The sequence below is a fragment of the Haliotis rubra genome, unplaced genomic scaffold (genome assembly GCF_003918875.1).
Source record: "Haliotis rubra isolate DU_JTF1 unplaced genomic scaffold, ASM391887v1 Scf3, whole genome shotgun sequence".
Taxonomy (NCBI): domain Eukaryota; kingdom Metazoa; phylum Mollusca; class Gastropoda; order Lepetellida; family Haliotidae; genus Haliotis; species Haliotis rubra.
In genome coordinates, this window is record NW_025766968.1 from 1,280,586 (window position 1) to 1,303,024 (window position 22,439).

The 22,439-nt window shown below is 41.0% G+C and overlaps 1 protein-coding gene across 2 annotated transcripts in view; it reads left to right on the forward strand.

Annotated features, from left to right (window-relative positions):
* The first annotated feature begins 226 nt into the window (after positions 1 to 226).
* LOC124282399 (growth hormone secretagogue receptor type 1-like) overlaps positions 227 to 22,439 on the forward strand; it is a 72,947-nt gene continuing 50,734 nt past the window's right edge. Inside the window, exons 1-2 of one of the 2 annotated variants that reach the window (XM_046718378.1) lie at positions 227 to 764; positions 14,804 to 14,876. The gene's annotated coding sequence lies outside the window, so the exon portion shown is untranslated. The remainder of the gene's footprint in view (positions 765 to 14,803; positions 14,877 to 22,439) is intronic. The other variant, XM_046718377.1, reaches the window with a different exon arrangement.

Consider the following 22,439-nt stretch of genomic DNA (forward strand, 5'->3'; position numbering starts at 1 on the left):
ATTTGTTGGTTGTCGACAATCAGAAATATTGTTGCTGGAAGGATGCATTATTTTAGAAAACAGGTTGTTGTGAATATTGTCACAATCATTTCACGAAATGCTGACAGCAATACAAAACGTCCCACCCAACGCTGCAACATACCAGATGGCGACGTCTGAGTTAACAACATCTGCTGCGTGTCAGCTGTTTTCATTTCCCAGTTTCAATCACTTTATATAACATGAATGAGATGCCCGGATTCTTCTCTCGAGGTATGTTTGTGATATATATCAACACTACTACATATTACGTTTATTAAAGCCATGGAGAATAAAACTAATATTTTCTTCTAGGCTCGAGGCCTTCACAATGGATAGCAACTGAGTGAACAAACCCGACCAGCTCAACTGTCATTCAAACCCCTGCCACAGAGTATACAACGGACGCTTCAGGAATACACCGTTCACAAGTTCTGACAGCCCAATTTGAGAATTTCAGTTTTTCTGGACTGTGTCGTTCACTGAAGCTTTCAGAGGCGGGGGGAGTGAACATATGCCCGCTTGTCTACTGCCTACCAAGAACGGGCGCATGCGCTGCAAGGAGCTTGTAGAGGGAGTATGTGCGTTAGAGAGGCGAGTGTCTCGGTGTGGCCGACCTGTCGATATCTAAAGTAGTAGCTAACGCTCACGTACCCTGGCTGTCTATACAAGCAGAGCAAGGAGTACTACCTATGTGGATACTATAGTGTGGACGCTGAAGCTGGAGAGATGCCTCAAGTATAACGGTGAGTAGTCGTGTTTGTCAAGTGTTTAAAACATCATTGACTCTCAGTACCCAGTTGGGGGTCGAGTGAAGGGACAATTATCTCACTTTCTATAACTTGTAAATTACTTCGATAATTGTTACGCGGTGATATGAGACTCGAGTCTCCAAAGGAGCTGTTTCACGATTTGATATAACACTCAAGCTGTCATCGGGCTGTGTTAAGAATAATTGTTTTGCTACCAGTAAAGTATTACTATCAGTTTCAATGCAAATACTCAAAATAATTACTATCTTACCATTCCTTAACAGAGACTGTTGTGATACTAATGACATTATCCATAGATCGTGTGTGAAGTGTTTTACGAAATTCCTCTGTGTTTAAGCAGTAAACATGCCGTAAGCGATTTCTTTCCTGGTCGAAGACTACACTGTGTTTAATGTTGACACGGTTGAAAGGTCAATGATTGGTTTCCGCAATAAACTATCTGTGTCCTGATAACCCGTCCCAACATTCCTCAAGCTGGCATTACTATGGACGAGAAAAATAAAAATCCCAATTTGAATATATCTTTCGTTGGTATTATATTATAGATACGTATTGATCACGATATCCAGACTAGCGGTCTCAATTAGAAAAACATGTTCAGATGTTCCGCTACCTAAATCAAAGCATCGTATGATACATAACCAGAGACCATATCGGTATATGATAACTATATATGGTCTCTATGTATGGTTTACTTCAATAGCAGATGTCGTTTCCTTTTGACATAATGTTGTAGAAAGTGATCAGAGAGTGTAGTTTATGAGTTGGTGACAGGGGACGACTGCAGCGTAGCCGCCTGAGGGTAATTGGGCGACGTTTATAGCCTTCATCTCTATATTGGCAAGACATGGCTAGTATTTTTAGAAATTTGTACATTTTGTGCCTTTGGTGTCAGTGACACCCTTAGGCGTCAATTGATTGTCTGGGCATTGTTGCGGAACACACTGTAGCACAGAGGCGGTGTAGGATGAAATCTCTGATCACTATACACCTCGCGTCGCTGGGATGCTTATCTTGGATGAAATTCATCTTCTATTCATGTGGCGCTCCAAAGAAAAGAATCGTTTGTCTTTGATACTGTCAGCTGAACCGCCTTCACCCCGTATGGTCTCGGGTCATGGCACCTCTGGCCTGTACCGCATATGGTGAAACCATCATCCGATAATTTACTGTTAGAACATCTTGTATGTTCTCACAGAGACCACATAACTTCTCGTGTATACAACCGTTCATTGAATACCCCTCTTATACAACCAGTCATTAATGTCATATTAAAATATATCAGATAAAGTTTGCGGCATTGTGTACATTGCCCTTTTGAAGCTAACTAGATTAAAGGTATTCCAGAAGAAAATGTTTGAACAAGATGGGGTTGTGATGTGAGCGTTGTAAAGAGTGTGCGATGTAGAAATAGTGTCATTTCCATGATGTGTAGTTCTTTAGAAGTTAACCTTTTAATTAGAACATTTCATCAAAGCGTTTGGCAGTGTCTAGTAGTTACCAAGCATAATGGACCTTTCTTTACTCTGGCCTTTTTCAACAAAGCTTGAATGAAGAGAAACCCAGGTGAGAAGGTCGGCAAACATGAGTCAACATTGACATAGACCGATATCTGTCGAGCATCGCTTGGATGATGTAGCGAGTCATCAATTAGCCAAGCTGGTTGCTTCTAACAGTCAGTTAGCTGACACATGTAGGCAATTAGCACTGCTGAATACTTTGAGGCGAGACTTGACCAGCATATTTCATTAGTTAAACTTGTAGTTGGGTTGTACCAGACACCAATGTCCCAACGAAGTTAGGGACCAATGTTCCAGCGAAGTTAGGGACCAATATTGCAGGGAACTTGGGCACCAATGTTGCAGGGAACTTGGGCACCAATGTTTCAGGGGAGTTAGGGACCAATGTTGCAGGGAACTTGGGCACCAATGTTTCAGGGAAGTTAGGGACCAATGTTGCAGGGAACTTGGGCACCAATGTTTCAGGGAAGTTAGGGACCAATGTTGCAGGGAACTTGGGCACCAATGTTTCAGGGAAGTTAGGGACCAATGTTGCAGGGAACTTGGGCACCAATGTTTCAGGGAAGTAAGGCACCAATTATCCAGGGACAGTATGCGCCAATATTCCAGGGAAGTTATGCACTAATTGTCCAGGGAAGGTATATACCAATATTCCATGGACGTTAGGCACCAATGTTCCAGGGAAGTTGGAGTCTGATCATGAACCAACTGACCATGGCAACATGTAGTGCATAAACTGCTTTATTCTCCATAAATCCCCTGTTTACAAGAATAGGATTCATTCCGCAAAATACTCTCCTGCTGGTGATTGCATATGGACTGCAACTGGCATTCAAACTTTCGGAGAAAACTGGAATACAAATTGCAAATATTCACGGTTCATGACTGCAATATGCAGTCTAATCAAGTCTGATTCAGGTCACCGATAGGCATTATGTTTACTTTAATTGTACTACATCTATTGATCTATAGCTAATAAGTAGCCTAGGTTCATAGAGAGAAAGCATAATGTTACACATGGTACAGATTGTAAGGTCTAGACCTTGATTTGCAAAGTGCATCAGACCGTAGAGGACAGCTCCTCTTTAAGTAGGCCCTTCTCAGGGGAGAGATATTTTAAGGAACGCCGAAATCTTGCTGTGATGAGGTCGTATAACAGCGTTGGATGATTGCATTGCCAAATGTATCGAGCCATTCATGCGTGTTTTGCTTACGCCATTCAACCTCGCGAGCCCTTACATCCTGAATTCTGCTGGGTAACATTTTCGCTTGTCATGTATAAGGCTTGGGTTCGATTTCCCTTTAGACTTACATTCAACCTCTAAATTGCTTTTTTCTTAAAATTGTTCTAACTATAGAATATAAAGAGTCCATATTGTCTCTTGAGTCTCAATGGAAAATACTGAAATCTAGACTTACAAAACTGTGCATGTGAAATGTGGATCATGTTCAGGTTTTTCCCCTATGTCATCTAATTGTGTGACGTCATGACGCCCCATTGTCTCTTATTGTTAAAGCAGTGTTAGCGTTGAAAGCATGTATTTATTGACCATGTATGTCAAGATAGCTCTCTTATGTAAATACCATCAAGTCAGTGAGAGTGTTATTGTTTTCTTTACATTCGAAACTGAAGACAAACCCATTGGAAGAAAATTAGGTTTCAAGACACTGAACATCTGGAATTTATTTGTTTAAATTCTTCTGTGGATAGAAGAATACGGATTTACTGATAATTTATATGGAGTAGACGGTTGAATTGAATCTTGTGCAAATATTCATCAGTTATCATTAAGAACAAAGGATCCTGCCCAGGATCGGCCTTGGATCGTCCACGCACTATCAATTATCCCTAACTGGTATAGATGGGCCTGGAGATAGGAATTTGCGAACACAAACATATTTCAGAGGGATTTCGGTAACTTAGATCCCGGGGTGAGACAGAGGGCGGGGGATGAGAGCGGGCAGGGAGGGGATGAGGTGTGGACGGACACTGGAAGAGAAAGGGGAACGCCGAAAGATAATGTGCAAGATAACGTCTCTCATTTCTCCACATTCCCCGACAGGAAGGTAGGTAGGAATGTGGCGAAGACAAGCACCTGCTTTAGATTTCACACACACGTTAAGTGTACATTAATCTGGCACTTATATTACCAAAATAATTTATTTCGACATTATTAATGTTCATTTCACCGTTATTTTAGGAACGGACTCGACTTCCATCTAAATTTATAACCTTATAACGTGCTACGTGTAAATAGACAAGGACATGTGTTGATATTCTGTGGGAAGTACGCTGCCGGACAAAGAAAGTGTACTATTGAAAAATTGGTTTGACCAAAAGATTACAGGCACCGAATCATTAAAAACGTCAAGACCAAGTTACAGCTTCAGTGCACAATGCATGTGCTTGTGCATGCATCAAATGCATCATCTTCGAATAACTATTTCTTGTTTGTATTTATACATGCATGCATACTCTCTCTTGTCCGTCACTTTAGTAATTCAACCTAAAATGTGACCTCAACGAGAACTGTCTTATGAACTCATGTCCGTAGTAAGTATGAAATATGTTGTTGAAGTATTAAAGTTAAACCATGTTTTGTTTGAAAAAGGGCCTTCCGCTTATGTACCGGGATACGAGATAGCGAATTCATAATCTTCTGATAACATGCGCGAGTCTTTAACAAATACAAGAGCATTGTAACCAGACAACCCAGGGTCGTGCAGAGTGCAACAAAACAAAGTAGGGTAACTGGGTTAGAGCTGGGAAGGGAGGGAGGGGCGAGTCTCCCCTGGCCTTGTGGGATGGGAAGCATGGGAAGGTTTGCAGGAGAAGTGGGGGTGCTTAATGGCTACGAATGTGGAACTGAGGCACAAGCTGCCTCCAGATGGCGCTGGATGAGATCAAAGCCTCGGAATGGGAACAGTCTGGCTGGTCTCCTGCGTCTTCAGGTTTAGGAGGTGGGGCAGTTACCACAGACTCAGGAACACATCACACGGGGGAGCGTGTTAATTACCCGACCCACTGGGAATATAATGAAGACTCCAACCGATCTCTTCTCATCTGACATTCTTTAGATTGTACACTCGCATAAATGAAGATAGTAACAAAATCAACTCCGTAGACATTGCCATCAGACCGCATGGACGTAATAAGGCGTAAGGATGTCACAGGCATCTGTTTTTGTTTCGTTCAAGGATATTTTTTTTATCTTACCGCAGTTAACTGCGGATGTGTATAGTGGGTAATATAGACACACAGTGGCTGTTTAATGGGCTTGATAACGCTTATCACTTGAACCATTATACGTCGAAGGACAAACTTAAGCATGAGACGCACTGGATTTGTGTTTCTTACTGTCTTAGCACTAAAGGAATAAGATCTGAATTGGCTTAATAATGTATATTCAGAGAATAACTGAAACTCGCTGAAACTTATACTCATGCCAATAATGGTTGTCAATTTCTAGATTTCCACAGCTTCAGGAATGAAGAAAGTCTCAGGGCTCCTTTTCATTATATATAATATATATATTTTTTACTATGAACTTTTTTTCTATAAAATATGTTCATTTCAGACACTAGTTGTTAGTCTAGTGAACTTGTAACATAAGGATATTTGCGTGATACCAACATATATAAGAATTCAGACAGTGAGTAGTTGAGATACCATCACACGATGCTAAGATTAAGCTGCTTCTAGCCTTGTAGTGGGACAGATTAACATGATATGATAATGGCAGTGTCCTGATGGGCTGTATCGGAAACGCGGCGTTTAGTTACAACCATCAACGGATTCCAGACGGTGTCGCGTTGCGTTAAAACTAGTTATTCGGGACCATTTTGGAACCTAATCTGCGATATTGTCAATAGTTCTCACATATTCTACATTTACAGCTTTATAAAATCCTAGATTCATGCAAACACTTCAATATTGTTCGCTCGTCCAGCTTAGGAATATGGAATTGTTAGCGAGGGGCATTATCATGGGGTCTAATGTATCCGCCTTCTTGGACAGACCAACGTCACGCTGACTTGCCGAGCTTGATGTTAAGCCTACTTTACGTGGAACAGCATCTAAAGATTACCGCAACTCCTGATGTATTGGATCAACGATCGTGATGTGAGAGCCCCGCGTTGTGTGGCGACACAGAATGGGCAGATTAGCATGTCGGACAGACGTGTATTGCCAGAGAAAGGGATATTTGATAAATTGATAGCAAATACTGTTTTCAATATAACATATTATGACATGTGATATAATTACATTCTCTTCTGTTTGGTAAATTATCAAATGCGTTTTAATAGTATTAAAATGATTTTAACGTGTATACTCGTGGAGATTTTGGGATAGAATTGTTAAAGTTACTTGATGACATGCTATCGTATGAACTGACTTAAGGGATCGGAAGGTCAAACCCTCTGACTTGGATGACTGCGTGTCATCGTGACCTAACAGCTTGGGTCGTTGTTCATGCTATCGGTCACTGGTTTTCCTACTTGACTATGTACAGACCGTCTTGACTTAGCTTCAATATTGCACTCTGTGGTGCTAACAACATATGCCCGGTGAGAATTGATTTTCAGTAACCCATGGTTGTCGTAAGAGGCGACTAACGGGATCGGGTGGTCAGGTTCGCTGACTTGGTTGACACATGTCATCATATCCCAACTGTGTAGATTGATGTTCATGCTGTTGATCACTGGATTGTCTGGTCCAGACTCGATTATTTACAGACCGCCGCGATATAGCTGGGATATTGCTGCGTGCGGCGTAAAACTAAACTAACCCACTCACTCGCTAACGATATATGCATTCACTCGCAATATACATTGATAACCGGTACCTGATACAGACGGATGTGTTCCAAGCTGTGTATCATCATTCATGATTTATTGACTATGACATATCCCCCATGGCTTGTATGGAATTTAATAGACTTGTTGGAAGAAAAAGAGAATAAATACATTTTATGATCTAATTTGTGTTCGTGCAATGCTCATATGTTATTCAATAATTGCATTTTGATGAATATCTATCGCGATAATTTGTTATTGCAGGTGTATACGAATATCATTGCTGCGACTGAATTACCAATTACGTGATACATGCATTCATATTATCATGTTATTCATTGCACGGTTTGCACAAAATCATTTTCATCAAAATATGTCTTGAGTTCACAAGAAGACCATGAGGTCAGCGTGTCATTCACAGCATCACTTTTTTTGCTTGTGATACTCGGAATCGAAAAATCGACTCTGCTTTACGCATAGATTTCGTATTAATTCGTATGATTATAGGAAAGAGTTTTGTCGCGTTTATTTACAGGAGATCTCTATTCATGACAAGGGCTTGGTGAAATTGCCTTTTACATATAGATCCTTGGACTACTCCTGACGCTGCGATGCCAATCATATTCGATGTATTGGTGTGTTTAAACAGTGGGCTATGCTGTACGCTCGAAAGGTCCCGAGACAGATTATCAGCCAAGCTAAATATTGGTATCGATGAGCTTCCGAATGCCTTGTCACACCTTCTATGATATATTAATTGACCGATGCTGCTGAACTGCCCTGATCTTTAGTTAACTCGCGCTGTCTGTGGATAATCTCTCCAAATATAGTCTTAGAATTTGAGCACAGTGGGAAATGACTAGGGAGATATTGATAGAGGTATTAAACCAGTAGAGGCGTCACCTTAACCACCTCATTATTCAGGAAAGTGTTCAGAGCGCCGGTAGAAACCCCAGCCGCAACTACCATCTTCATATCGCTATTCTCTCTGGCTGAACATTGACGGCCATTCGGTAAATAAACGCTTCATAATTTTGGTTAATATTAGTTTTAGGGTGCATTCTGAGAATGAATTCACTTGCTCATTATAGGTTATGGCATAGGTTTTTACCGGGTAATTTTCTAAGAATTATTGATAACTTTGAAAATGTCTGTGTAATATGTATGCACGTGCAACTTGTACTCTTGGTCACGTTACTTGGAAGATAATGTGCGCTTGTTACCTTGAATGTCGTTCTCGGGGGTACGGGGCACGGGGGTCGAGTCGTGTAATTCTTCCCTTTACATTTTAGGAAGCTACTCTTAACTTTCATATGAGACTATTAGAGGGCTTGTATTGGACGCTGATTTGAACATTATTTCAAAGATGGCATGTTGACTCAGTGTAGAAGGAAAGCCAAACTGGTTGCAGATCCAAGACAAGACATTTACAACTTTTGTTATACTTGGGTATGGTGCTGACATGGAAAATAAGGCACTCAAACAACAGATCCTTTCACGGCTAAGGGGCGCAACTTTGTACAAGACGTTAAAGCACATAATACTCTTACCCTAAACATATATGGGTAAATTTTTAAAGGAGCAAGATATATAATTACATCAGAATGTTTCAGTCAATATATTAATTTATCATATTTATTACCACTCGTAATCAGATTACCCATATTGACTCAATATTTTCCATCACGAACTTCGTTCAAATAATGGCCTCTCGTAGTCTATAGGTCATTACAGTGCATGAACTATGTTTTGTCTGAAGCGATGTTTCAGAAACGAATTGTGTTAGTTTCCTCTTATTGTAAATCAATAAATAGCCTTTAAGTCCTCGTGTTTTTGTTATACCTTCTGCTCGATATAAAAGGAACATATTAGCTGATAATATTCCTCATAAGATGAAAGAATATGAAAAAATAGATTAAAGAAGAGCGAGCAGGAATGTTTAAGCAAGGATAATTTTCTTTCAATATGGATACTTCATCACAGAGAAAGGTATGAATATTAACGAATGTATGTGATTGCATCTCTTAGATATCCTTCGGCTGTTGACCATGGTCTTATATGTCATCGCGATGAGGTTACTGGGTTTGTCCAAAGCAGGAAACTATTTGTTTAAATGTATGAATTAGTCCCGAGAAAGCGAGTGAGTGAGTTTTCATAGATTACGATGTATGTTTATCGCGTGTATGAATTACAATTTCAAAATACATTGTAGGGCGTTCAGTACAACATATTTAGTATCTAGCGTAATATATATGTCACTCATAAAACCATGTATGTTTTTCGGCCAGGAAGTTTATGCATATTGATGAAGTTGATTCATGTCCACAATGATTTAACTTACTACTGAACATCGCTGTTGGGAAGCCGGCAGAGAAAACTGAGGGTTCTTTTCTGTCTGAGCGTGTGCGTGTGTGCTTGCGCGAGTGTGTGTATGTCTGTCTGTCAGTCTGCCTCCGTTCTCCATGCATGTCATATATGGATATTTTCTCTGTCTTTCTCTGTCTGTCTCTCTCTCTGTCTCTCTCTCTCTCTGTCTCTCTCTCTGTCTCTCTCTCTCTCTGTCTCTCTCTCTCTCGTCTCTCTCTCTCTCTCTCTCTCTCTCTCTCTCTCTCTCTCTCTCTCTCTCTCTCTCTCTCTCTCTCTCTGTCTCTCTCTCTCTGTCTCTGTCTCTCTCTCTGTCTCTGTCTCTCTCTCTCTCTCTCTGTCTCTCTCTCTCTCTCTCTCTGTCTCTCTCTCTCTCTCTCTCTCTCTCTCTCTCTCTCTCTCTCTCTCTCTCTCTCTTTCTTATGTGTGTTGAGACACCGACTATCTTATTCTTTTGTTCTCTCTTATTCCTCTCCTTAAATAACAGTTAATAAAAGGACAGCATTAGTTTGTAGAAGTGACTTTGTGTATATACATATTGATTGATTTAGTTTGAAATGAAGGAAATGAAATACCTTTGTCGTGGTTTAAAGCTTAAAGACAATGTTTCTTTAGAGGCAGGGCGTATTTTACAATATTGAATCCATAAATCTGGCTTTCCGCGGAAAAACAAGATTAAACGGTATCAAAATACAATAACAGTGGTTCCAAACAGCTGCGGGGAAGGAATAAATATGGCGTACATAAGATTTATGACCTATAGAGCTGGTTGTGTGACGACCTTCATAGGCGTAAGACACAGTTAAGACATCTAGGACGCTCCGACACGGATAGCTGTTCCTTCATTGTCAGAGAACAAACACTTACCCATTCAAAAGTAAACAATGCATAGCCATAACATGACAATGATTGATTTGTTTATATTTGTAATATATTTGATAGGTTTCTAGTGGATGTTGTCTCTTAAGTAAAGGTTTATGAGCCTAGGTTCGAGTCCTGTTAGACTCTAAATAGAATGGCAAACACATGTAAGAAGCTTTGTAGGGCTGTTGGACTGAATGACTGACTGAGTTTGGTTTTACGCCGCTTTTAGCAATATTCCAGCAACATCACGGCGGGGGGACACCAGAAATAGGCTTCACACATTGTACCCATGTGGGGATTCGAACCCGGATCTTCGGTGTGACGAGCCAACGCTTTAACCATTAGGCTACCCCACCGCCCCTGTAGGGCTGTTGGACATACTAGTGGTTGAACGGGTCCGCGCAACAAAACGGGTTCGATTCCCTATGGGTGTACTGCATCTGTCATTAGTGTTTGGATAATGTTTGTCGTGGACGAATTAGGCGACTAGCCCACTCTTTCCCCCGATAAACTGAGTAAGGTTTTACGCCGCTTTTAGCAATATTCTAGCAATATCACTGCGGGGAACACCAGAAATGGGTTAAAAAATTGTACCCATATTGGGAATCGAACCCGGGTCTTCGGTGTGACGAGCGAATGCTTTAGCCACTAGGCAACCCACTGCACCTGAATAGAATGATAAATGTGTGCAATAAACTAACCCTTGGTAGTGCTGCCAGCTGGTCTAGTGGTGAAAGAGTTCGCTTGTAACACCGGAAATACTGGATCGATTCCGATTTGGGTGCTCAGGCTCGCTGACTTGGTTGACACATGTCACCGTATCCCAATTGCGTACATCGATGCTCATGTTGTTGATCACCGCCATATAGCTGGAATATTGCTGAGTGTCGCGTAAAACTAAACTCACTCACTCACTGTTCCCAGCCTGAATCTTGCCTCTGTTAGTGAACAAATTATATCACACACGTATGTTTGTCTGTAGTGATTGTTTTATGTTCTTGGTTTAAGACGATTCTCGTTATTCCATATTCATAAACTACTTCTATTATTTATTAATGATTAAATACTTCGTCACCCACCTTGATTCTTTCAAATCCGGGTAAGAATCGGTCTTTTAGCAACCCATGCTTGTCGTAAGATGCATATCACATGACTCTCATGCTGTTGATCACTTGACTGTCTGGTTCAGACCCGAATATTTACAAACCGTAGCCATGTACAGACCGGAGTATTACAAACAAACAAACAAACAAACATGCAATCTTTCAAAACAACACAGAGGAAACCATCTTTGCCTTCATTCTGCAGCACCTTAAAGTAAAATGGCTAAGGGGTTATTGTTTGAATTCAATGAGATCACAGAAGGGCTTACGACCATGTTCCTGTTTAAGTCCATTAAATTACTTCCTTGTTCTTTTGTCGAAGCATTCTTATGGTTTTCCGTTTATGTTTGACAAACCAAATATTGATAAAAACCACCATAATTCATCAAACATATTTCGCATGAATAGACACCACTTGTGCCAAATTCGTAATCCATTTCCCGGTCAATCTGCGTGTGTTTTTAGGGATTACCATAAATGAGCCTCTTCTTAGATAATTGACAACATCGGCGTTGTTCTGATGGAAATACGTGCAGCTTACGCAAGGTTGTAAAGTGGTATCGAATATGTCCCCATAATATTTATATTTAGCAAATATTCCCACCTTAAGATTTTGAAGGGATTAATCCTTTATGGTTGTCATGGTGACCGTCTCGGAAAGATGTGTTGAAATGTGTGGAGTCACGATATTCACTTTAAGCGCATGACAGCAACGTAATACGTCTTACGCTCTTCCCTTACTTTCCCAAAAGAAAGCTGTATAAAATTCCCCCATAAATAACTTCAAAGCATTTTTTGTGTCAGACCTCAATTTTAATTTTAAAAAATATGTTTTATGGTTTCTGTGCATACTGTTTTGCAATACAATATCTGTCATTGTGTATACAGTTCCCTTGGAGCATCTGAATACACCTTGGCAGGTGTACCCTGCAACTGTATGTGGCGTATTCCACAGAAAAAGATCAAAGGAGAAACGATTGTATACGAGACTGGCTATATGTTGATTATCTAAATTCTTGGGTGTTGATTTACTTGTATCACTTATCATGATATGAACATTTATATGTTTTGTAAGAAACGAACATGTTGGGAGGTCCTAATACTGAGAATAACAAACCTTCCCAGGGAATTGATATGGTTGATGTGGGTTTTAATATCCTCTTTCTTAAGGCGTGAACTCTGGTCCTCTTACTTATACATGTATCCCAGAAAGCCTTACTTGTGGACGTAAAGGCTTTACAGTTTTCACTAAATCACTGGCGCTGTTTCATCTTTTGAGTTTTACGTTTGCAATGATACTGTGATGTGAAGATAATTCGCTGGTGCATGCATGTAATTGCATGTGTGCAGTGATGCCAAGAGTATTCACCGTTCCACTGCTGCATACATGTAGTTGCCTGGCTGCAGTGGTGTGAAGATCATTCACCTTTTAGCTCAGACAGTTGTTTGTGTGCGGTGGTGTTAAAATCATCCACCTTTTGGCTCAGACAGTTGTTTGTGTGCACTGATGTAAAGATCATTCACCTTTTGGCTCAGGCAGTTGTTTGTCTGCAGTGGTGTTAAGATCATTCATCTTTTGGCTCAGGCAGTTGTTTGTGTGCAGTGGTGTTAAGATCATTCAAATTTTGGGTCTGGCAGTTCTTTGTGTGCACTGATGTTAAGATCATTCTCCTTTAGGCTCAGGCAGTTGTTTGTGTGAAGTGGTGTTAAGATCATTTACCTTTTGGCTCAGGCAGTTGTTTGTGTGAAGTGGTGTTAAAATATTTCACCTTTTGGCTCAGGCAGTTGTTTGTCTGCAGTCACCTTTTGGCTCAGGCAGTTGTTTGTGTGCAGTGGTGTTAAGATCATTCACCTTTTGGTTCAGGCAGTTGTTTGTCTGCAGTCACCTTTTGGCTCAGGCACTTGTTTGTCAGGACTGATGTTAAGATCATTCTTCTTTTTGGCTCTGGCAGCTGTTTGTCTGCACTGGTGTTAAGATCATTCACCTTTCAGCTCTGGCAGGTGTTTGTATGCAGTGGTGAACGATCATTCACATTACTACTTGTGCATACAGGTAGTTGCATGTGTGTAGTGGTGATAAGATCATTCACCTTTTGGCTTACGTAGTAGCATGTGTGCAGTGATGTTAAGATCATTCACCCCTCTGCTCATGCATTTGAACGTGTTCAGAGATGTTAAGGTCATTGCTTCTCGACGGGTATGTATATGTAGTTGCATGTGTATAATATTGAGATAATTCGTCTCTTGGCAGCTATGAACTTACACGTGTGCTGAGGTTGTAAGGTATGAAGCAAATATCACAACCAAACCTTTACAGGCTGGTCTATTTCATGGCCTTTCTTCTTTAATGGTGTGAAGGAGTAACCGCTAGGCCAAACAGTTCAGTTATATCACGGCGTGTCTGCTCGAAGTGGGAGGGAAACCCGTAACGATGCACGTCTTGCATCCACTGTAAGCTTAATTCAAACTTTTACAGTTTTGTTTTGGTTCTTCCTGTAGCTGCAGAGCTAATGCGAACACCATTATCAAACGGCCTGTTTTTGACAGGATCTAGATCTTTTTTAGGAATAGTTAAGGCCACTGGCGCTTCTTGTCATCGTGGAATATGGTCACAACTTCTCTAAAAATACATTTCATATATTTCATATTACCGACATCTGACAATTCTCACGATCGTTGCCAAAAATATCACAATTTTTGGCTAAACCGTTTCGAGTTGTGGTATACTAGTTTGGTTTCAATGGCAGCCACATTGAAACCGTTATTTATGCTCACTGGTCCGGCACTAAGCAGGTAATTGGATGACATTTGGCGTATTGCTTATGAGCAGAGGTGTCCTCCGTTAAGTTCTTTCATGTTGGTACTAATTCTACAGCATTCTGACTTCTGACAAGATCTTGTATTTTCAAACTCTCCTTAGAACCCTGAACAGTAATTGCAACACATTTGTTTTATTGAAGGTTCCACTCTTGCTTAACATTCTCTTCTCAATCGGAATTTTTATTTCATGACAATCATATTAGACAGGAGTTTTAAACTGCAAGTAATCCTTCCTTTTCGCAGGTAGTGTCATGAAAATTGCATTTACCTGGAAGGGAGGAAATCTTTCCAAGTCCTTTTCGTTTCCGGTGCCTGGCCCACCTAACTACATATCTAATATCAATTCCAATATCGCGAAGTAGAATTTAATATATTACGTAAAGCTATTTTTTAAACATTATCATCAAATACAGTCATTGGTTTAAAGGAATGTGCTGCCGTACTCACCATCTGTAAACAATGGCAAATATAAATGGAAATGCAGGTCAAATGTAAACACTTATCCAGAATTGTATAGCCAACATACACACTATGTTCCTTTCAGAGCCAAGGCCTAACATTCCCATAAACAATCGCTGCACCACTGTCAACAAATCTGTCAGGATAATGCTTGGCAGGTGAGACAATGCATATCCCTGTAAGTTAGCATTAGAACCATGGACGAATGACAGAATAAGGCCGATATAGAGATCCTGTTTTCTATTGCCCATTCGTTTAACCCCCTCTATAGTCGAATGTCCTTGGTGGGATGGAGGGGTGGGTATTTGTGCTTGGTATGGGATAGTGGGATGTCAAATAGGGTTTGGGTCAGGGTTGTGAGTGGTCAGGGATAACAGGATGTCGAGGAGGGTCAGGGTTGTGGGTGGTCTGGGATAAGGGGATGTCAGGGAGGGTTGTGGGTGGTCTGGGATAAGGGGATGTCAAGGAGGGTTGGGTCAGGGTTGTGGGTGGTCTGGATAAGGGGATGTCAAGGAAGGTTGGGTCAGGGTTGTGGGTGGTCTGGGATAAGGGGATATCAAGGAGGGTTAGGGTCAGAGTGGTGGGTGGTCTGGGATAAGGGGATGTCAAGGAGGGTTAGGGTCAGAGTGGTGGGTGGTCTGGGATAAGGGGATGTCAAGAAGGGTTGGGTCAGGGTTGTGGGTGGTCTAGGATAAGGGGATATCAAGGAGGGTCAGGGTTGTGGTGGTCTGGGATAAGGGGATATCAAGGAGGGTTAGGGTCAGAGTGGTGGGTGGTCTGGGATAAGGGGATGTCAAGGAGGGTTAGGGTCAGGGTTGTGGGTTGGATAAGGGATATCAAGGAGGTCAGGGTTGTGGATGGTCTGGGATAAGGGATATCAAGGTCAGGGTTGAGGTGGTCTGGGATAAGGGGATGGTAAGGGGTGTTAGGGTCAGAGTTGGGGTGGTCTGGGATAAGGGGATGGTAAGGTGTTAGGGTCAGGGTTGGGAGTAAGGGGGATGTCGAAGGGTTGGGTCAGGGTTGTGGGTGGTCTGGGGTAAGGGGATAAGGGATAGGGTCAGAGTGGTGGATGGTCTGGGAATAGGGGATGTCAAGGAGGGTTAGGGTCAGGGTTGTGGGTGGTCTGGGATAAGGGGATGGTAAGGGGTGTTAGGGTCAGGGTTGTGGATGGTCTGGGATAAGGGGTATTAGGGTCAGAGTTGAGGTGGTCTGGGATAAGGGGATATCAAGGAGGGTTTGGGGTGGTATGGGATAAGGGGATGTCAAGGAGGATTTGGGGTGGTATGGGATAAGGGGATGTCAAGGAGGATTTGAGTCAGGGTTCGGGGTGATATGGTATAAGGGAATGTCACAGAGGGTTTGAGTCGGGGTTGTGGGTGGTCTGGAATGTGGGTTTGTCAAAGAGGGTTTAAGTCAGGGAGGGTCTGGTAACGGATAACAGTATGTCCAGGAGGGTTTGGGACACGGTTGGGGTGGTAGTGGATAAATGGATGTCAAGGAGGGTTTGGGTCACAGTTGTGGTGGTAAGGGATAACGGAATGTCAAGGAGGGTTTGGGTCAAGGTTGGAGTGGTATACGGTCAAGTATTTACAGATGATCTATTGACCTGGGATTTACTGACCGGAATGGGACTTGGCCCTTTGTATTGTCCAGTATAGGCTACATGTTTGAACATCCCCATTATGTTGTCTAATAGCTTGGTATACCATTCACACTTTTATTGGAGCTGTTGATCATTAAGTGTGTTTGTTTAGACGGGGTTCAAGGAGGTTGTCCGTTATCAATAGACAAGAACTGTGGAGAGGTTCGTGGAACAGCAACTTGGATGTCAGCCAAGTTCGTTTTGTCTTATTTAAAATGGCAAAAACTGATCTCAAGTTAATTTATATTGCATGTGGATGTGGATGTATATTCTCTACAACAATACGTAATAGAATTTCAGTGAGAGGTGCAATCGATGCAGCATGTACAATCGACATGCATAGCCAAGGCATGAAAACATGTATGTATATTTTAATGTATTGTTTCTTGTACGTGGTATTATGTTTCACGTAAGCTTAGTTTCACAATTACAGGTTACAAGCAATATTATTCATATCAAATGTGCGGATATTATTGTATACTCATGCCAATAATGGTTGTCGCCCCCTTCAATTTCTTTTATTGGAGAGGGTGTGTGGGGTGGGTGTGTGGGTGTGTGTGTGTGTGGTGTGTGGGTGGGGGTGGATAGGGGGTGACAACCATTATTGGCATGAGTATATTAACTTCGCAAACTTGAATAAATATATTTTTATACAATCCTGGAATATTTCCAAGATTTGTTATCAACCACATTTTACAGTCTCTCCCAATGTTCTATTTTAATAACGTTCATGAAACGTTATACATGTACGATAAATCACATAGTTTGCGAGTGAAATATAATTTTAATCATGATTAAATAAGGAAACCTGACTGAAATATAAACCCACTCTACCATCCACTGCAATGCTGTGTTCAAATACCCCAGTACATACATGACAGCATGTCGGTGTCAATTACAACGGCTGTTTCATCTAACTTACATATTTGGCGTGTACCATAGTCCTTATGGTGCCAACTGTCTGTGCCAAACATCAGTAAATTCTTTCAGGTGTAATCATAGTCCAGACTTCGCAACACATGTCTGTGAAATTTGAATATATAATGATCCCTTGTCATCTTGAAATATCAACTATGTTCTGAATTGATGGAACCGCTGAAACCAAGGCAGATGGTATATGCAACAGTTTACAAGCATTTGTTTGGTTGTTTGACGATCTAGTCAGCAAATTACTTGCCAGATGACGGCGGTTTGTGTGAGTCTGGACGAGACAAACCCCTTACTAACAACAATATACACCGTCGGCATTCATTAACGTGTAATTAACAAATCCACAATATCTTGATACTCGATCTAATTAATTAGTCGCCGCGTTCGAAATTATATTTTACTTAACGAACTCTCTTAGCCCTGAATCACTATCGCTTTCAAGATATATTATAGTTCTTATTTTTAATAAATTGTTTGAAAATGATTAAATTTTGCATAGAAAGCTATGTTGTTCAGAATGTCATGTCAGTGTCTATGTGTGTATAGATAAATGTACTCTACAACACGATATCTTTCTCAATATCTTCTGTTTCAATTTCAGTGCATAATGGTCAATAATCGAAACATGATTCTGCTTGTCAATGTGCGATAAGAAATGTTGAGTTGCGTCAAACTATTCCCGGAAAAGGGATTCAAATCCTACGCACTCGAAAATACTTTTGTCTAGGCATTTCCCGTCTAGAATGTGTAAACCAAGAACAAGAAGTGTTGTGCAAGACGGTTGCCCTGTCTACTGGCAACATCGTGAACAAAACTCCATCGATTGACACTCTGAAGAATACAGGCTTGAGGCAGGGTTCTAACCTGTACATCAGGTGCAAAGTATCAGGTGATACACGAAGAGAACTCACTGTCACCTGTCACACACAATATCCCATACTCGACCGAGTCTGTTTAATGTGAACCTGTTGATAGTTGCTGTGATATATAAACGTTATATATCACCCAGTATAACGGGAAGTCGACGTGTTTGCAAGATGTCTCTCAATCGCATTTCTCTTATAGCTTTGGACCCGTGAAGATCCGGGTTAGAATTGATCTTCAGTAACACATCCTTGTCGTAAGAGGCGACTAACGGGATCGGGTGGTCAGGCTCGCTGACTTGGTTTACACATGGCATCGTATCCCAGTTGCATAGATCGGTGCTCATGCTGTTGATCACTGGATTACCTGCTTCAGACTCGATTATTTACTTACCTCCGCCGTATAGCTGGAATATTGCTAAGTGTGGCCTAAAACCAGAAACGAACCAACAAATCTTATAGTTTCGTGATTCGCTTACATTTTACTCAATATCGTCTACGTTATGAGCTCCTCATACATCAGACAAAGGTATTTGATACACGCTTTACAATTAAAAAAGAGTCTCAAAATGTTTAAACAAAAAGGATTACGCTCAAAACAGTAAATTGAACTGCGTTTGAAATGCCAAATGGTAGAAGTTTACTGTTCTACGCAGTACGAGTTCGTCATTTTCAAAACGTTCATGAACATTTCAGTTGAGGTATCGGAGTGATACAGATGATAGCACATCACACTAAAGGTCCAGGTTCGATTCCCATTCATAGGCCAGATGTCTGAAGCCATTTCCTGTGTCCCCCAGCCGTGATATTGCTGGAAGGAATAGTTACGAACACACCGTCATCGTTATTCCCGTGAGAAGTATTTGAACCAAGGGTATCAGAGTACCATAAACCTCATTAGCCACTTGTAAGTTCTTTCAAGGTGTGTTATACCTTCAAATGAGTTAATACATCACACGTGTCTTCCTGTGGCAGTTAAGCGAATAGTTCAAGCCGTGGCATGTGCCAGCAATTCAGGAATCCACGTGTCCCTCATTTGTTATGGAGAAAAACGACAAACGAGAAACCAAATCAAGATTGACAGATTATATCTACGTTTTACTTATCGATAGAAATCTTTCTCTGCACATAAATAAATTTCACCCACTTCATCTTCTTCACGGGAACTGCAGACATAAGCCACGCGGAAGGTATAAGGTATTGGAGAAAAAGGTCATCGCGGGCTAAATCCGTGGTATTCTTTCCGTGTGATCTGGGGTGAATGTTATTTTGCCAGAAACACCAATCCATCGTTGAAACACTGAAGTCTTCGTAATTCAGTTCTCCATTCAGGATGTAAATGCGTGGGTTCCCGGCTTCAAGCACCTACACTGTAATACTATCACACGCTTTCTTGAAGTACGTTACTGACGTGTAGAATGGATATCTTCAGTCCATTACTGCAATGGAAAGAAAACATATTTGCTTGTACTGTGGTCTGGCAATTCAATTAGTTATTTGCTAACGTGAATCTGCGTTAGTACAACTGTAAAAGCTCAGTCAATACTCAAGGCTCTTTGCAGCGCAGAGAGAACTGGTAAGGACATTGTCAGGTCTTTCACCACATGCATGCTTTAAGCGGACTTGCAGAAGTCCCTATGGTAATCAGTATAGTTTAAGTGATAATTTCTAAAAAATATAAATGTTGCTCTAACAGACTGGCGTCCTTAGACTTGTACTGTTCTAGACTTGCTTCTTTAAAGGATAGAATTACTATACATCCATGGACTTACTATTCAGTACAGCATTTGGGCAAGGCTAGCTTTAAATGTACATTTGAACATTTGAGGTACAACAAGCATGCTTTATCCTGGAACATGTCGACGACTATCATACGACGACCATCATTCCTCTACAGTTGATCAGTAACAACAGCCAAGGCTAAGTAAAACCCTCAAAAAAGCTTTATGTTCGAATGCAATTCCAAGTTTTGATTTGTACATTATAGAGTTGTTTGGTCTATAGCTGTCTGACCTTTGAATGTGTTTGTGACATGCATTATAGTTGAAATCGTACAATGGGCGTTTAAGAGATTTCTCATAGTTATTGAAAGGTTTTGACGCTTTTATTGACATTTGTTTTTGTAAGTCTTTATTTACTTTTAGAGACGCGCTTAGTCCTGTCTTGGTTAGTTAAAAGGAAACCGGGTCAACTGCAGGTAAATCTTGATGACATTTTGCACCCGCAATGTATATTCGCTTTTTTCATGTTTTCAACTCTTGTCATGTATGTATTTGTGTTGGGTATTTGCCTACCATCTCTGATATTTAAACAGGCCTGTTCCCAAACCTACGAAAGGCGGGGCTCTGTTAACTGAATGATCAGTAATTGCGACATATATCTGCCCCCGTCACGTTTAGGGTTCATCATGCGTTAACGCTGATTTAGACAAACTGTATTCCAAATATGTTATACAACATAATGGGTGTCTTTGAGCCTACTTACATCATTGAAGGATTCCGAATACGAAATGGTTGAGGTAGCTTACGGTTTTAACAAGTATGTGTTATTTCCGGATAGTCATGAATATGCTGGAGCATTGGAAGAGCCTAGCAGTTAAAGCATTCGCTTGCCATACCGAAGGTTCAGGGTCGATTCCCATGACAGTTGCATGCCCATTTCCGCTGTCCGTCGCCGTGAAACTGGAATATTGCTGGAATATTTCAAACACTTACTGAAAAATTCTTGACATCCACGATACTAAAATGACAGATGCATGACTTACGCATGGGCGGATCCAGGGATTTTAAAAGGGGTGGGGAGTGGGTTCAAGGGGTTCGAACCCCCTGAAACACCCCATTGGCTCCACCAACGCAAAAACATTATTCAACGTGGCCTTAAGTTATTTTCAAAAGGGGGGGTTCGAACCCCCTGAACCCCCTCTGGATCCGCCAATACTTACGAATAGGCTTGAGTGAACAATATCTTGTGTCTTAGCTTGTGTCTTACGTTTAGGAATAGTGGGAAGTCCTGAAAACTGCCGCAGCAGGATTAATAAGGTCAAGCCGATAAAACAAAAACGATACAGAAAGCGAGCCATCCCTTGGACGTCGCCATATTATACCACCACTATAACCAGACCTCCATACACACGTTCGTAGGCATCGCATGTCTATAGCGTACTCAGTGATATGAGAACAAGTCTAAAAAGGTTCCTTTTTTGGTTAATTTCGAACTCTTGGCCAATGTCAAAAGAGGACAGAAACACATTATTATGTCAGAAAAATTTAGGAAGAATATAGTAACTTTGGTCTTACATTAAGTTAGAGTTTACCTCGTATATTAAAATGGATTCCATTGAATACATTACACAATAAAAGCTCGACTTTAAAGCTTTAAAGCTGTTCCTTTTTAAAACTGACCGCTGGGCCGCAAAACAAACCGTGCCGGACTGTCCGGCAGGCGGGAATTTGCAACGCTGGATATTCAGTTTGGAACCAGCGTCATTGCGCATCTTACAAAAAACACTTCATTAAATTTTCGAAACAAATAGGATCTTCTTTTATGCAGTTGAAGCTTAAGATAGTAACCCTGTAAGGTCTATTCAGCTGCTGCAGGAGGAAGTGTTATCTTAAGTGGAAAACATCTGTTTTGGCAATATCATATTATTGAATTTTCGTTTTGTTCTTCATACGCTTCAGAAGCAATGCAAACTGAAATTGAAATGACAGAGCCTCAAAGTAGAATGTGAACAGTGCTGAAGTAGTCGGTAAGCGCTTTCAATGAATATCCTTGGGGGGCAATATGTCAAATTAAAGTCAGAAAAGTTCCTATGACAAGAATAGACTCTGGGACCATAGCGGTGGAATGGGATAGGATGTATTTCCAGGCTCACAATTCGTTAGGAGTTTAACTGGGACAATATCTTCCGTTGAAGTCAAACTGGTTCCTTTATCAATAGTGGAACGGCATTTTCATTTCAATCTAACAAAACATTGATTTCTGTTGTTTTGGTGCCATGTGCCGACGCGCTATGGTAATAACTTGGAAAGTGTATGACGGCGTATTTTAGAGCTTCGTGAAATGTAATCGAAATATTCAAAAGACCGTTTTTTCAGCTCGATGATAACGAATGTCCAAATATTCCAGATTATTTTATGGTCACAGAACGTGCTCTCTCAGCCTTGACGTTCAATCTAATTTCCCCTGTCTGTGTAAGCTCATTCAGCGACGTGTCTTCGGCAATAAACTACAAAATCTATGAAAAGACATTCATAGTACAAAGAAAGTGTAAACGAGGTAAATAA